At 40.9% G+C, this 15,595-nt stretch overlaps 1 long non-coding RNA gene across 1 annotated transcript in view; it reads right to left on the bottom strand.

Moving 5' to 3' along the window:
• The window catches only part of LOC129051514 (uncharacterized), a 277,712-nt gene that overhangs the window by 258,920 nt on the left and 3,197 nt on the right, over window positions 1-15,595 (bottom strand). The window contains exon 2 of the long non-coding RNA XR_010137657.1: window positions 10,019-10,104. This is a non-coding gene — a long non-coding RNA (uncharacterized LOC129051514). The remainder of the gene's footprint in view (window positions 1-10,018; window positions 10,105-15,595) is intronic.

Below are 15,595 nucleotides of genomic sequence, written 5' to 3'. Positions count from 1 at the left end.
CCTGTTTTTGTATGGTTCAGGAACTAAGAATGGTTTGCACATTTTAAAATGGTTGGGGAAAAAAGTCCCAAACAATAACATTACTTGATATATGAAAAATATATGAAATTTAAACTTTAGTGTCTTTAAATAAAGTTTATTGGGACACAGCCAGGCTCATTAGTTTGCATGTTGTCTATGGCTGCCTTTGCAATACAACTGAAAAGTCGAATCCATATGGCTTTCAAAGTTTGAAATATTTCCTGTCTGGTCCTTTGAGGAAAGTGTTTGCTCAACCTCAATCTAGAAAATAATCATCGGTGGCTGAAAAAAAAAAAAAAAAAACCCCAGTTAGGTGAAATACTGATAGGGAACTTTATAGGGGAGGAACGAGGCAGAACGCAGTGAGTGATCACTGGAGAACCATGACTAGTCCAGGTGAACTAGGATGACTGTATTTCAGACAAGGCTAGAAAACAAAAAAATGAAACTGGGCCCCAAAGAGTTAAAGAAACTAATGACTAACAGAAATTCCTCGGTTTGCAAAATGGCAGATAAGAAAAGAAACAACTTGCCTAAGCACTGAAACTCCCTCTGCTTATAAGATAACAAAACTGGCTGAAGTCAGTTCGAACCAATACGGCCAGCTAGAGATTGCACAGAATGAGCTTGCTGATGTTACAGCCTAAATTTCCACTGTATGTTTTATGCTAACTGCCCTGAATTTGCACAAGGGATCCATGAAGAAGCATGAACAGATAACTGCACATGCCTGAGGACTTTCCAAACCTTTCCTTTCCTTCCATCAATCACCTACTAATCTCAGAATCCACCCCTTAAACCTTTTCTAATAAAATTACTGTCTTAAAGCCAGCACAGGAAGATAGATTTGAGCTGGACTCTTGTCTCTTTGTTAGTCAACTTGTTATAAAAAACTTTTCTTTTCTCAAAAACCTAGTGTCATAATATTGGCTTCTAGTGCATTGAGCAGTGAGCCCCTTTTGCTTGGTAACTAACAGAAATAGCAGGTTGATGAGTGTGGAGAGAAAATTAACTGTCTAGGGCCCACAGAGAGTTTGCAATGACGGTGAAATATCCGCATGAATTTGGTGGTAGATAACTGAAAGCACTGGTCTAGAGATAATGGGTCAGCTCTAAAGAGAGTCTTCTATGAATAATGGAGTGAAAGTCATGGGAATTGATACAACTCAAGAAGAGCAAACAGATGGAGAGTAAAATCCTGGATGACATTTCATTTACAGCTGGATGGAGGAAGGAGAGCAGAGTTAAGAAACTGACCACAGGGTCCGTGCTGAACTCGAAATAAAGTGAAGCCAAAGTGACCTAAAAATTAGAACAAGAAAGGGAAAAAAGAATGACTTGGAAATCTAGATATTTTTATATGTTTTGAATATCACATTGGTTATAGAAAGAGTGAGAAAGATGAAAGGATTGGAATTTGTGATTGTAAAATGAGTTCTTGAAGTCTAAGATTTAGGAGGTAAAGCAGTTCTAATTGGTCTTGAAGTTCAGAGCATGGGCTATCGGGTAAGTTGTTAAAATGGATTCGAGGTGTGAGCCACCAGGGTAGATGAGGTCAAAGATGTGAGGTTAGGGTTTGGAAAGCTCATCCACATGAATATTGAAATCACTCAAGGCAAAGGTAAGCATAGCTGGTTGAGACAGGAAAAACATGAGCTTCTTTCTCCAGCTCCTCATCCAGGGGAATCACTAAACCCCCTTCCCTTTTTGATGGTCTGGCCTCACTGACCAGTGCTGACCAACAGCCTCTGCAGACTTCTGCATCTCAGACTCACAGGCATGTTCTCATCTGCTATCTCAGAGCAGAAACTCCACTTCTCCCCCTAAGTCAGAATTTTTTCAGTTGTATTTCAGTATTTCAAGACTAAAGGGGACATATTTGGTCACATAAACCATGTGACTGGCTTTCTCAGTGGCTTGTGTGGCAGACACAGTGATGCCCCTCTCAGGTCACCCCTTGAGAAAGGACTAGCTGCCCAGCGCTCAGAGCATGATTAGTTACCTTCCAGCTGGTAGCTCCGGCATGATCAGCATCAACTTCTGAGCCACGATCATGTTTCTCTCCATGCAACCCCCAGCCAAAGACTGAGCAAGGCATTTGGAGCAGAGGCTGTCTTTCCGGGTCAGACCACAGTCAGTGACTGACCAAATCTTTGGTACAAGGACCTAATTGTTTCCATGCAACAGGAAACTCCTCTAGTGAGACATTTTTTCTCCAGAGCTCCCCGTGGGCTGGCAAACTTTGTCAGGTCTGCCTTGTGGTCCAAAAGCTCTCCCAGCCCAATCTGGCTTCTCCCTTTTCTTTTCTTTTTCTTTTTTTTTTTTTTTTTTTAAAGACACAGTCTCACTATGTCACCCAGTCTGGAGTGCAGTGATGTGATCTTGGCTCACTGCAACCTCCGCCTCCCCGGTTCAAGCGATTCTCCTGCCTCAGCCTCCTGAGTAGCTGGGATTACAGGTGCACAACCGCACCCAGCTAAATTTTGTATTTTTAGTAAAGACGGGGTTTCACTGTGTTGGCCAGGATGTTCTCAAACTCCTAATCTCAAGTGATCCACCCATCTCATCCTCCCAAAGTGCTGGGGTTACGGGCATGAGCCACCATGCTTGGGCACCTTTTTCTTTCACTAGTGTTACTCCTCAGCAAACCTTCTGTCTTCCTAACTCTGACTCAGCATCTGCATCCTAGGAAACCCATCCAGAGAGCTTGATGCTGGAGAGCCAACAACATGACCAGGATCTGATTCCTGTCTTTCCGCCTCCTGGCTGCAAAGTCCTCAGTATTGACGCCCTGCTTAGAATCTGTGTGGTAGTGGCCGGGCACAGTGGCTCACACCTGTAATCTCCGGAATTTGGGAGGCCGAAGTGGGTGGATCGCCTGATATCAGGAATTCGAGACCAGCCTGGCCAACATGGTGAAACCTCATCTCTACTAAAATACAAAAATTAGCCTGGTGTGGTGGTGCGTGCCTATAATCCCAGCTACTTGGGAGGCTGAGGCATGAGAATCGCTTGAACCCAGGAGGTGGAGGTTGCAGTGAGCTGAGATCGCGCCACTGCACTCCAGCCTGGATAACAGAGTGAGACTCTGTCTCAAAAAAAAAAAAAAAAAAAAAGAAAGAAAGAAAGAAAAGAAAAAAGAATCTATGTGGTAGCGAGACAGCTGTAGCTCTTCACATACTCTCTGGTTTGAGTCTAGAAGGAAAAACTCTTTTCCTGAAACCTCAAAAATGCCTCATTGTTTGTTTCCTATTTTCATTCATAAACCAAACATTGTGATCAGGGGAATAACGAGAGTTAACTGATTTAGGCCAACAAGGGCCCACCCCTGGAACTAAGTGTGTGATCCACCCACATGTGCTGAGAATGAGACTTCTCCAAACAAAAACGAAAATGGGAATCTTCAGAGTGGCTTTCTTCTCTATCTGTTAGCCCTCTGGCTCCTACCTCTGCAACTGGGACCTTGAAAATCGCTAGCATTCCTCCTGGATGGTACAATTCTGCCCCAGAACCTCAGCGAAAAGGCTAAAGACTCTGCTTCTGCAAGAAAAGATATCTTTTGCCAACTGCCTGCCTCACCAGGAATCCATTCCACATGCTTTCCACTGAGTTCTGCCACACCTTGAAGAGCACTTGTCTTCTTCAAGATCATGTTATCCCCTGCAGCATTTGCTTCAATCTCTTTGAATTACTAATGGAACAAATCCACATACATTTGGGGGTCTCGTTTGGTCTGCTCTGAGGCAGACCCTTGTAAGCCTCAGACACCTTGATATGAGTCCCCACCAATGTCTTTGTCAGTTTCCACAGTGTGTGTGGGAAAGTCAAATTAGACCTAAACCCAGAACCTCTCCTGTCTGGCTTTCAGTAATGCTGAAGTAAATCACATGATTTATCATTTCCCTGATATTAAAAGTAATCAATAGAAATATCTAAATTTGTTAATTTCAACTAATTCAAATTGAGCTTTAGGACTTCTACCCTTTAAAAGAAACACTGACTCTTGGCCAAAAATGCAGAGGTTTTTTGGTGGCTTTAAGGGCATTTCCCCCAACATTGGATATGTAATCTTATTGTTGCAGTAATAACCAAAGTTCTGCAAGCAAACTTAGGTCCAAGAGACAAATATAGACCATAGGCCGGGCGCAGTGGCTCAAGCCTATAATCTCAGCCCTTTAGGGAGCCAAGGCAGGTGGATGGCTTTAGCCCGGAAGTTCAAGACCAGCCTGGGCAACGTGGTGAAAGCCTGTCTAAAACAAATAGAAAAGTTAGCTGGGTGTGGTGGTGCGTGCCTGTAGTTCCAGCTACTCAGGAGGCTGAGGTGGGAGGATTGCCTGAGCCCAGGAGGTTAAGGTTACAGTGAGCCCTGATGGTGCCACTCAGCCTGAGCAACAGAGTGAGACTCTGTCTCAAAAAGAGAGAGAGAGAGAGAGGGGGAGAGAGAGAAACGTACACCCTTAGAACCTAATCAAATTACAAAACTTGGTTATATTGCTTAATATAACATAATCAATCCCACTTAACACAGTCAGAATATACTGATAGTGAATTAGTTGTTTATGCCCAGTTTTTACTTAACAAATGGTTTTATGAAAAACAAAAAAGAAACAAAAGCTCAACTCTTAACGCACACCACAGTACTCAGGCGTGTGCAGAAAGGGGCAGATAATGAAACGCAGAACAATAAATAGAACCATAGTGTTTTTTCTTTACCACCTCATTTGGTGAGAGAGAATGTACTTGCTTAATGCAATTTGCTGGAGGACAGAAGATACAATACGCTTTGTTAGAATGCTTTTGCCTTCCCTCTTGCTGCCTTTCTACCTTTTGTTTGCTCGCTTACCAGCTCCTGTGGCTGGCTGCTAGACAACCAAATGAGAGCATCAGGCAGAGAATGGTTGTATTGGCATTAAATCATCTGAAAAAATGGGGTAAATCATGTGATATGAAAAATATGTATATATTGAACTTGGAAAAACATTATTTTTACCCTGATTTTATTTTTTGAAATCTGATTTTGAAATCAATTTCTGGTCCATTACTTTAAAACGAATTTTCCAAATGCAAAAGGCAGATTGTTTCATTCAAAACTAGGCAACGCAAGAAAGTGTTAAAGAATAATTTCTTATGACCATGGCTAAATGAAATTTTAAACAAGACTTACACAATTCTTAAACTTCAGCCGGCTCCCCTATATATTATTCTTGTTTCATCTTGCTCCCTCACACATCTCTCTCTATAGGGTTTGTTTATGGCTAAATAGCCACAGTCTCAAGTTCCTTAGACATTTCTGCTATTGCTTTGTAAAGTCACCCTTTGCTCCAAAGGAACCATGCATTTGTTATGGGGACCCTAAAGAGTCTACAACTGGCAAGTGGCAGCAGATCCCATCTGCTGCTGACACTTCCAAACTATAATTGTCATCATAGCATTACTTCAGCTTCTCACGTCTAAATGCATTTCTAATTCCCTCTCTTTGTCTCTCATCCCACCTCCCTTTCTCCCAAAGGATTGCCTTCCTCTAATAGCAGTCTTGGAATTATCATCTGCTATTCTCTTGTGACATGCACAGAATACACAAAATTTATAATTTATGAATGGAAACATCTCCAAAGACTGAATGGAACACCAAGGGTAATCCAGGTTTCACATCTGTAAAGCGGGTTAGAAAATCTCATCCCCTTCTCTTCCTCTGGTTGGTGTGAGTGCAGCAGCCAGCCCTGCCACTCTACCGAGTGACAACTGACTTTACTGATCATTTGAGTTTACTGCCAAGGCAGGAAAATCCAGTCAAAGCTTTCAAAAGGTCTGAGCATCCATGAAGGATTTTTGGAGGAGCAAGGTTATTTATTTTATGACCTCACCTGTCTTTAAAGTGATTGACAGTCCATAAAATTGAGTTGTCTCCACAAGCTGATTCATAATCCATGCCACATCTTTTGGTACAGTCAGATAAAGTTGTCAGCACATAGTAATTCACAAGTGGCTCTCTCAAATTCTTTGTTGGAGGATATATAAAGCACTTTCCCTCCAAATATCTCAAGGAATTGCTTAGAGGATCTGAAATATATCCTACCATTAGTATTCAAGTCAAATGTTACCTCTTCATTTGCAGGAGGACATAATATACACTCGTGGAAATTTTAAGCTCATTTAACAGCCATGATTCACATTATTAATGATGCAAATTGATCATATTACAAACCATAAATACACAATTCCCTTCCATGCTATTCTTAGACAATCTCTAGGTGCAGATTTTTTTTAAAAAAGTAAACTGAGACAAGCAAGATTTTTTTTCCAGTCCCAGATCATAAAAATTAGTAATGAAATCAGAAAGATAATTGTGAGGTTGGGATTCAGCTAATAATTAGGAATTCTTAAGGATTGACTCATTCTTCGAAAGTTAAATGGTTTAATAGTCCATCAATAGTCCAACTATTGTCCATCCATATTTTATCTATTAATTGTCAATGGTAAATTAAGACAATAATTAGAAGCATTCCCAAGAACTTAAAAGTGACAGAAATTTGGTTGCAGTAAAGCTGGTAAACACATACACAATTAGAAGAATGCACTTCAAGACAGCCCCTCTGAGAGTAATCCAGATATTGGATAATTGGATAACCAGAAGATTTGCAAATACCTAACACGCAATCCAAACAGACTGGATGAAATAGCATAGCGAATGGATTAGAACATGTTTATAAGTAAATAAACAGAAACAACCCACACTGTTGTAATTTACGTGGACGAAGACTCTAAAAACAAAATCGCAATGGTGAGCCTGGAACCTAGAAATGGGAAGTGGAAGAAATGAGACCTTGGCAATATTTATCTGGCACTGCCCTAAGAGAAGAAGACTAAATCCAGGAAAATCAAATTTCCCTAGGGAGAAAACATGGCTTTTCAAGAAAGTCAGCTTTGGACTCCCACCACCCCAGTTTGAAGCCAGCCCCCGAGACTTGCCAGCCTCATAACTTTAGGAGATTAACTTACGCTCTGGCTCCTCCGTTTTCTCACCTGCTTAGTGTTCAGCAGACTTTCTTTCAGCAGCAGTGAGACATTACTTTGCAAATTAGTGGGTCTACATCTTCCTATTTGCCTGTGATTTATCAGTTACTTCAGTTGTCTCAGCTTTGGCTCTTCTTGGCTGTGTTCACCACGGCCTACACTCAAAGACTTTTCAGCCCTATGCTCTTTGGAGACTGTTCAGGGGTTCTTGTTACTGGGAAGCTAATAGCAGTATTCCTCAGACATTCCTTTTTACATATAACAGTAAGTATTAACTGCCTGAGTTTACAAGGACTAAAATATGATCCTTATTTTACTAGGGACTTGCAACCTAATTTACAAACAACTGTCATAGTTGTTTCAACCCCAAAGTATTTGTGGTGGGAAATGCAGTTAAGAGAGTTAAACTAAGTGAACAAGAGCCACCATAGAAGTTGGCTGTCACCCATCTAGTACGGAAGAGTGAAAAAAGAGTCTAAGTCCATATATCATAGTTCAAAGAGTGTTAGGGAATATCAACTCAAAAAAAAAAAAAACTAACAAAAGTGAAAAACTGTTACAGGGTAAAATGAATAAAGGAACAATACCAATGTGTCAAAATGACCAAGTCTTTAAAAATCAAGTCGATCATGAGAGCTGGAACATGGCAACCTAAAGAAAATTCATAGAGCCTATGAACTGGACAACAGTCCCCTAGGAAGAGGCCAGCATGATCCAGGTGACCAGGTCAAGCTCCCCAGTCTGGGGACTAAGATACAGAGGCAGATTCCAAGCTTCAAGGTAGCTATTTACAGGTGAGATTTAGTAACAAGGTCATTTGAACATACCAGGTACACCAATTCCAAGGTGACCCCAAGAACCACCAGCCCCATGATGGGTGGTTAGCTGACTGCTACCCAGGAAAACTTGAGTCTGGAAAGAAATGGTATTCATACATCCACAAGTCATTAATGCATGCATTCAGTCATTCATTAACACTCAAATTCTCTATTGAGAATCTGCTAATAGAGAAGAATATGTTCTCCCTCACTCCTGGTTCTCATGAGGAGGGATTTTCCCAAAGCACACTCCTAAATTCCCTCTATTTCCCTTTGCTCACTCCATCCCTGGGAGGTGGAGGGACTTAGCTAATTAATTAATTTGGGAAGAATAAACAGCCATGCTTTGCTCCACTCTGCCTATTTTTCTTTCAGGAGTGAGATTAGCAGGCCTATCTGCTTCTCACCCTTCACTATGACCTACAATTTAGCCTCTAGTAATACTAAAGTTTTCTTACACTTCACTTTATGTCTCAATTTGTTTAGAATTCTTGGAGGGAAGAGATGTACTTAATATGTACAAAATGTTCCGAACACTGCTCTGGGCACTGAATACATATTTATCCACTTCACAGTTCTGCATGGAGTTTAGAGTGCAATGAGTTTGAGCTGCATTCTGAAATTGGAACAAGTAAAGAGATAAGCACTCTATGAAAAACAAGGCTGTGAGCAGTCTCAAAGTTGGCAGTGCTCATTATGCAAATAAGAATTGATCAATAAGGCTCACTGCAGAAGCAAGAGAGTCCTTCTCCCTACCTTCAGCTCTCCTTTCCTGGAGTGGATTAGGAGATTAAAGAACCTCTGAGCGGCACAGTGGCTCATGTCTGTAATCCCAGCAATTTGGGAGGCTGGAGCAGGAAGGTCACTTGAGCCCAGGAGTCCACAATCAGCCAGGGAAACATAGTGAGATCCCCCCTCTATAAAAAATTTTAAAAATTACCCAGGCAAATATATATATATTTATATATTCATATGTAGTCCCAGCTATTCAGGAGGCTAGATAGGAGGATCTCTTGAGCCCAGGAGGTTGAGGCTGCAGTGAGCCATGATTGTACCACTGCACTCCAGCCTGCGTGACAAAGACGCTGTCTCAAAATAAATAAATATAAATAAAAGAACCTCTGTCTTTATCCATGTAAATGTGTACCCATTCTTTTTATTTTGGATACTCTCAATAACGGCCACAACACCAAATTTGAACCTCAGGGGTAAATAAAGTATCCCAATTCTCTAGAATCCCCACCCTTCTCTACTCTTCATGGACCAACCTAATGGCCCACAATCTCTTGAGATTCATTTCTATAAGTAGAATTCTCTTTTTCTATAGAGAATGTCATTAAATGGTTTGCCCATGGCCTTAGCTTTAAAAATTCTCTACGCTCAAAATATATTTCTCCTTGAGGCAAAGAAGACATCACCCCATCACAATCTAGCTAACTTTATTACACTGTCTTATATAATGCATTGTCCAGAAGTTCTAAAATCCCTACTTCTCCTCACCTTATGAAGGAAAAACATATAGGGAATATTTCTGGGAAGAAGACTTGTTACTTCTAAACTACAAGTATTTCTGAGAACCAGTGCTGTAGGTTTAAAAACCACAAGTTCCCTGCAAAAATCCAAACCATTATCCTCAAAAATGTATCTCTTAGTACTGTATTACAAAAAAATCATCACTGTAAAATCTCTTATATCCCTGGCACAGTGCAAGGTGGGAGCTTGATAGGAATTAAACAATTTAAGGTATTTTACAAATGAAGTCTTTATATGTGGTATTTGGTTCGAATGATCCTAAGAAATCTTTTTTTCAATATGTGACTGAAAGCATATGTTGTATTTAATTATATAAAATATAATTATGGTATTGTAGGTAGAGAAGACTGATTATAAGACAGTAAGATTTCATTTTTCTTTATACATATTGTTTAAATATATTTTTTAAAAAACAGTCTAGAGGTCCTACATACTAAACTGGTAATAGTTGTTATCTCTGAATAACAGGATGGCAGGATTTGTTTTCCTTTTTTCTTTGTGCTTTTTGGTATTTTCTAAATGTTCTAAAATGAGCATGTATAAGAATAGACCATTATTTTTAAAGATATATGTGAAGAGTGTGCTTAACCCTTATTTTTTTCTGCTTCTATCTGGTCTCTTGGAGTACTCACCTGCTAATTGCCACATTGCCAGTTCCCACTCAAACCATCCCCACTGCAAAGACTCCGTAGAGATGATGAACACCAATGCTAATTACCTGTGGATAAATTTTGAAAATTCAGATTATCCTAAAGACATCCACACATACAACATGAGCAGATTTTTTGCATTTTTCTGAGCTTATAGAATCCCTTCTGAGTCCGATAATCAAAGACATTCTCAAACATTTCACTTAAAAGTTGCAACTATAAGAAGTAAATATGTTTAAACTTCTAATGATTTGGGCTGAAAATACACATTGGTACACTGATAAACAAATAGCTAGATATAGTCATTAAAAATGAAAGAAACCAGTCTGGTGTGGTGGCTCACACCTGTAATCCCAGCATTTTGGGAGGCCAAGAATGGCAGATCACCTGAGGTCAGGAGTTCGAGACCAGCCTGGCCAACATGGTGAAACCCCATCTCTACTAAAAATACAAAATTTAGCCAGGCGTGATGGTGGGTGCCTGTAATCCCAACTGCCTGGGAGGCTAAGGCAGGAGAATCCCTTGAACCCAGGAGGCGGATGTTGCAGTGGCTGAGATCATGCCACCGCATTTCAGCTCAGGCAACAACAGTGAAACTCTGTCTCAAAAAAAAAAACAATGAAATAAACCGAGGACCTGGTTCATTACTACCAAATGAATACCTTGTTTATTACTACTAAATTGTGCTCTAAATATATGCAAATTAACTCAATGAGGGCAAATAAATGCAATTTCTGTACAAAGCCTCCCATGGTAAATCAAGAGTCACCAACTAAAAGATGCGTAGAACTATTCCCATATTTAAACATATATTTCCACTGTTTATGGAAAAAAAAGCCTGACTTGCAATATAGCTTTCTTTTATAAAATGACTATTACTTATTTAGTTGAAATTTTCAAGTGCAAATATCACAAGGCCTTGGGTGTTATATTGGTGCAGGTAACCTCTTTTGCTTTATGTCTCTTCATGATCTTTTATAAATGTTGATATTAACCGATCAAAACTGCAGGTTCATGAATTCAGAACTGTGACCTTCTGCTTTCTATTATCTGTCAGCCACCAGCTACCTTACTGGCTAGTCTCTTTACCTCTAGAACTGCTCCCACCATTATAAATGAGTAGGCTGCACTAGATTATGCTTACATTTTCTTCCAGTTCTAAATTTCTCAAAATCAAAGAAATATCCTCACTCTATCTTTAGTTCCTTCATTTTATAACTCTAAAGGGGAAAAAATCTTTCAGCTTTCTAAGCACTTCTAAATGTATTACCTTACTTGCCCCCTCACCACACTCCTGCAAGGTAAAACGTCTCTTCTGAAGTATCTCTCTGCAGATGAAATAGACAGAGCACAGAAGACTGGCCAGGTATTGGGCTATGTACTGTGCATTCAAGAACTAGTCAGCTGAAGTTCTTGGACTCTTCTAGCTAGGCATCTGCAGTCTGGTAACAACCTTATGATTTCTACCTAAGTGGCACAAACACGTGTAGCTTAGCACAGCAGAGCTCACCTTGTTTGACCTGGAAGGCTCCTTTAAAATAACCTGGTCCAAATGCCTCCCTTTATAGATGAGAATCTAAAAGTCTCTCCCAAAAACACAGTTCAAAAGCATTGTCTCTTTCAACCTGAGTGTCTCTCTTCCTCAATCAACTGTGCCCTTCCAGAATGAATAATTTCCTCCAGGGGCCAGGGAAACAGAGGAAGTAAATTCCACTGAATCCCTCTGTAAATGGTGTGTAGTTTTTCTGGTTGTCAGGTCTTTCCTTTTAAAGGTCACTCTTCCTTGGTAAGAAATTTTCTGATGCAGTTGTTGGAAGTAAACTGAGTTGTTTAGAGAATGCAGAAGATATGTGATGTGCATAGATGCTTTTCTCCGTAGTCTTTTTCATTTTTTGATATCTTATATACATTGTTAAACTTAGAAATATGAAAAGTACGACAAATAAATAAAACTTATCATAAATTATAAATAATACTTTTTAAATCAACATTTTATCACATAAGATATGATTGTCCTGTGGATAACTCTGCAGTTTCTTATCTAACAAAGGTCATACTCAATGTTGTTTTTAACCTAAATACCAAAACTCTTATCCTTGCTCTCATCTTTCTTGTATTCCTCACAGAGAGTAAGGGAACTTCTTGCCCAGAAGGAACCTGAATAGAAGGTGACCAACCCAGTAGAATAAACCACAGCTCAGGAGAAATGAGCAGATAACAATAACTAAAACTGTGGAGTATTTACTTAATGCCAGGAAACTGCTCTAAGTGTTTGATTGTATTAATTCATTTACCCTCCAAAAAACCTCAGAGGATGGAGAATGAGTCCTAAAAAGGACAGGACGCTGGACACAGTCAATGGAGACAGAGACAAGGGACAAGTTCTGGATGAGCTGGAATGTGACAGTACACAGTGAAGGCAAGGAAGCAAGGCAGAAAAGAGGCAAATGTATTCCTTTTCCCTATGTGCTCACGTCCCCCATACGTACCCACCAAGGACACAGCTGAGTAACTGACACATAGTAAATGCCCAATAGTATGTGAGTTGAATGAAAAACAGTGCAAAGGACCCTTTATAACCCACTGGTCAAAGAAACTAAAGTTGGGTATGACTTTCAAGGTTACCTGGAACAGCCATCCATCCACCACATGGATGCACTACCAAGCATCAGCACTAGTCTAGTTGCTTTCAAAGTCCATCTCCATTATTACCTAGTGAGGAAATTACTATTGTTTCTATTTTACAGATGAGAGAACTGAGACCTGACAGGATTAAATAACTTAACCCTTGTAAGTTTACACACTTACTAGGTAGAGCCATCTGGATTCAAAGCCAGATATTCTGACCGCAAGACATGGGTCTTTCCACTAAACCAAACTTTAATTTTACTATAGAGAGAGCAATATATAATCAAAGTACATGAAAATGTATAGGGTTCACTGAAAATGGTCAGAATTTCATTATGCTTATCTTAAATTTAAAGAATTTCACATTGCAAAATATGAATTTAATGATACCGATTTGAGATAAAAAAGTGTAAACTCTACAGCTGAATGTTTTTACATCATCCAACACTAATAATTTTAAATATCTGTCTAATTTACTTAACAATAAGAAATATCTGGAGGAGCCAAGATGGCCGAATAGGAAGAGCTCCCGTCTACAGCTCCCAGCATGAGCAACGCAGAAGACGGGTGATTTCTGCATTTCCATCTGAGGTACCATGTTCATCTCACTAGGGAGTGCCAGAGAGTGGGCGCAGGACAGTGGGTGCAGCGCACCATGCGCCAGCCGAAGAAGGGCGAGGCATTGCCTCACTCGGGAAGTGCAAGGGGTCAGGGAGTTCCCTTTCCTGGTCAAGGAAAGGGGTGACAGACGGCACCTGGAAAATCGGGCCACTCCCACCCGAATACTGCACTTTTCCGACAGGCTTAGGAAACAGCGCACCAGGAGATTATATCCCGCACCTGGCTCAGAAGGTCCTACGCCCACAGAGTCTCGCTGATTGCTAGCACAGCAGTCTGAGATCAAACTGCAAGGCAGCAGTGAGGCTGGGGGAGGGGCGCCTGCCATTCCCCAGGCTCGCTTAGGTAAACAAAGCAGCTAGGAAGCTCGAACTGGGTGCAGCCCACCACAGCTCAAGGAGGCCTGCCTGCCTCTGTAGGCTCCACCTCTGGGGGCAGGGCACAGACAAACAAAAAGACAGCAGTAACCTCTGCAGACTTAAATGTCCCTGTCTGACAGCTTTGAAGAGAGCAGTGGTTCTCCCAGCACACAGCTGGAGATCTGAGAACGGGCAGACTGCCTCCTCACGTGGGTCCCTGACCCCTGACCCCCAAGCAGCCTAACTGGGAGGCACCCCCCAGCAGGGGCAGACTGACACCTCACACGGCCGGGTACTCCTCTGAGACAAAACTTCCAGAGGAACGATCAGACAGCAGCATTCGCGGATCATGAAAATCCGCGGTTCTGCAGACACCGCTGCTGATACCCAGGCAAACAGGGTCTGGAGTGGACCTCTAGCAAACTCCAACAGATCTGCAGCTGAAGGCCCTGTCTGTTAGAAGGAAAACTAACAAACAGAAAGGACATCCACACCAAAAACCCATCTGTACATCACCATCATCAAAGACCAAAAGTAGATAAAACCACAAAGATGGGGAAAAAACAGAGCAGAAAAACTGGAAACTCTAAAAAGCAGAGCACCTCTCCTTCTCCAAAGGAATGCAGTTCCTCACCAGCAACGGAACAAAGCTGTATGCAGAATGACTTTGACGAGTTGAGAGAAGAAGGCTTCAGACGATCAAACTACTCCGAGCTACAGGAGGATATTCAAACCAAAGGCAAAGAAGTTGAAAACTTTGAAAAAAATTTAGAAGAATGTATAACTAGAATAACCAATACAGAGAAGTGCTTAAAGGAGCTGATGGAGCTGAAAGCCAAGGCTCGAGAACTACATGAAGAATGCAGAAGCCTCAGGAGCCGATGCGATCAACTGGAAGAAAGGGTATCAGCGATGGAAGATGAAATGAATGAAATGAAGCGAGAAGGGAAGTTTAGAGAAAAAGGAATAAAAAGAAACGAACAAAGCCTCCAAGAAATATGGGACTATGTGAAAAGACCAAATCTGTGTCTGATTGGTATACCTGAAAGTGACAGGGAGAATGGAACCAAGTTGGAAAACACTCTGCAGTATATTATCCAGGAGAACTTCCCCAATCTAGCAAGGCAGGCCAACATTCAGATTCAGGAAATACAGAGAACGCCACAAAGATACTCCTCGAGAAGAGCAACTCCAAGACACATAATTGTCAGATTCACCAAAGTTGAAATGAAGGAAAAAATGTTAAGGGCAGCCAGAGAGAAAGCTCGGGTTACCCACAAAGGGAAGCCCATCAGACTAACAGCAGATCTCTCGGCAGAAACTCTACAAGCCAGAAGAGAGTGGGGGCCAATATTCAACATTGTTAAAGAAAAGAATTTTCAACCCGGAATTTCATATCCAGCCAAACTTTTGAAGGAGAAATAAAATCCTTTACAGACAAGCAAATACTGAGAGATTTTGTCACCACCAGGCCTGCCCTAAAAGAGCTCCTGAAGGAAGCACTAAACATGGAAAGGGACAACTGGTACCAGCCGCTGCAAAATCATGCCAAAATGTAAAGACCATCGAGACTAGGAAGAAACTGCATCAACTAACAAGCAAAATAACCAGCTAACATCATAATGACAGGATCAAATTCACACATAAAAATTTTAACTTTAAATGTAAATGGACTAAATGCTCCAATAAAAAGACACAGACTGGCTAATCGGATAAAGAGTCAAGACTCATCAGTGTGCTGTATTCAGGAAACCAATCTCACGTGCAGAGACATATATGCGCTCAAAATAAAAGGATGGAGGAAGATCTACCAAGCAAACGGAAAACAAAAAAAGGCAGGGGTTGCAATCCTAGTCTCTGATAAAACAGACTTTAAACCAACAAAGATCAAAACTGGCACAAGATGCCCTCTCTCACCACTCCTATTCAACATAGTGTTGGAAGTTCTGGCCAG

This window comes from Pongo abelii, chromosome 17, assembly GCF_028885655.2.
Source record: "Pongo abelii isolate AG06213 chromosome 17, NHGRI_mPonAbe1-v2.0_pri, whole genome shotgun sequence".
Classification (NCBI taxonomy): domain Eukaryota; kingdom Metazoa; phylum Chordata; class Mammalia; order Primates; family Hominidae; genus Pongo; species Pongo abelii.
This window is presented reverse-complemented; position numbering and strand designations above follow the sequence as displayed.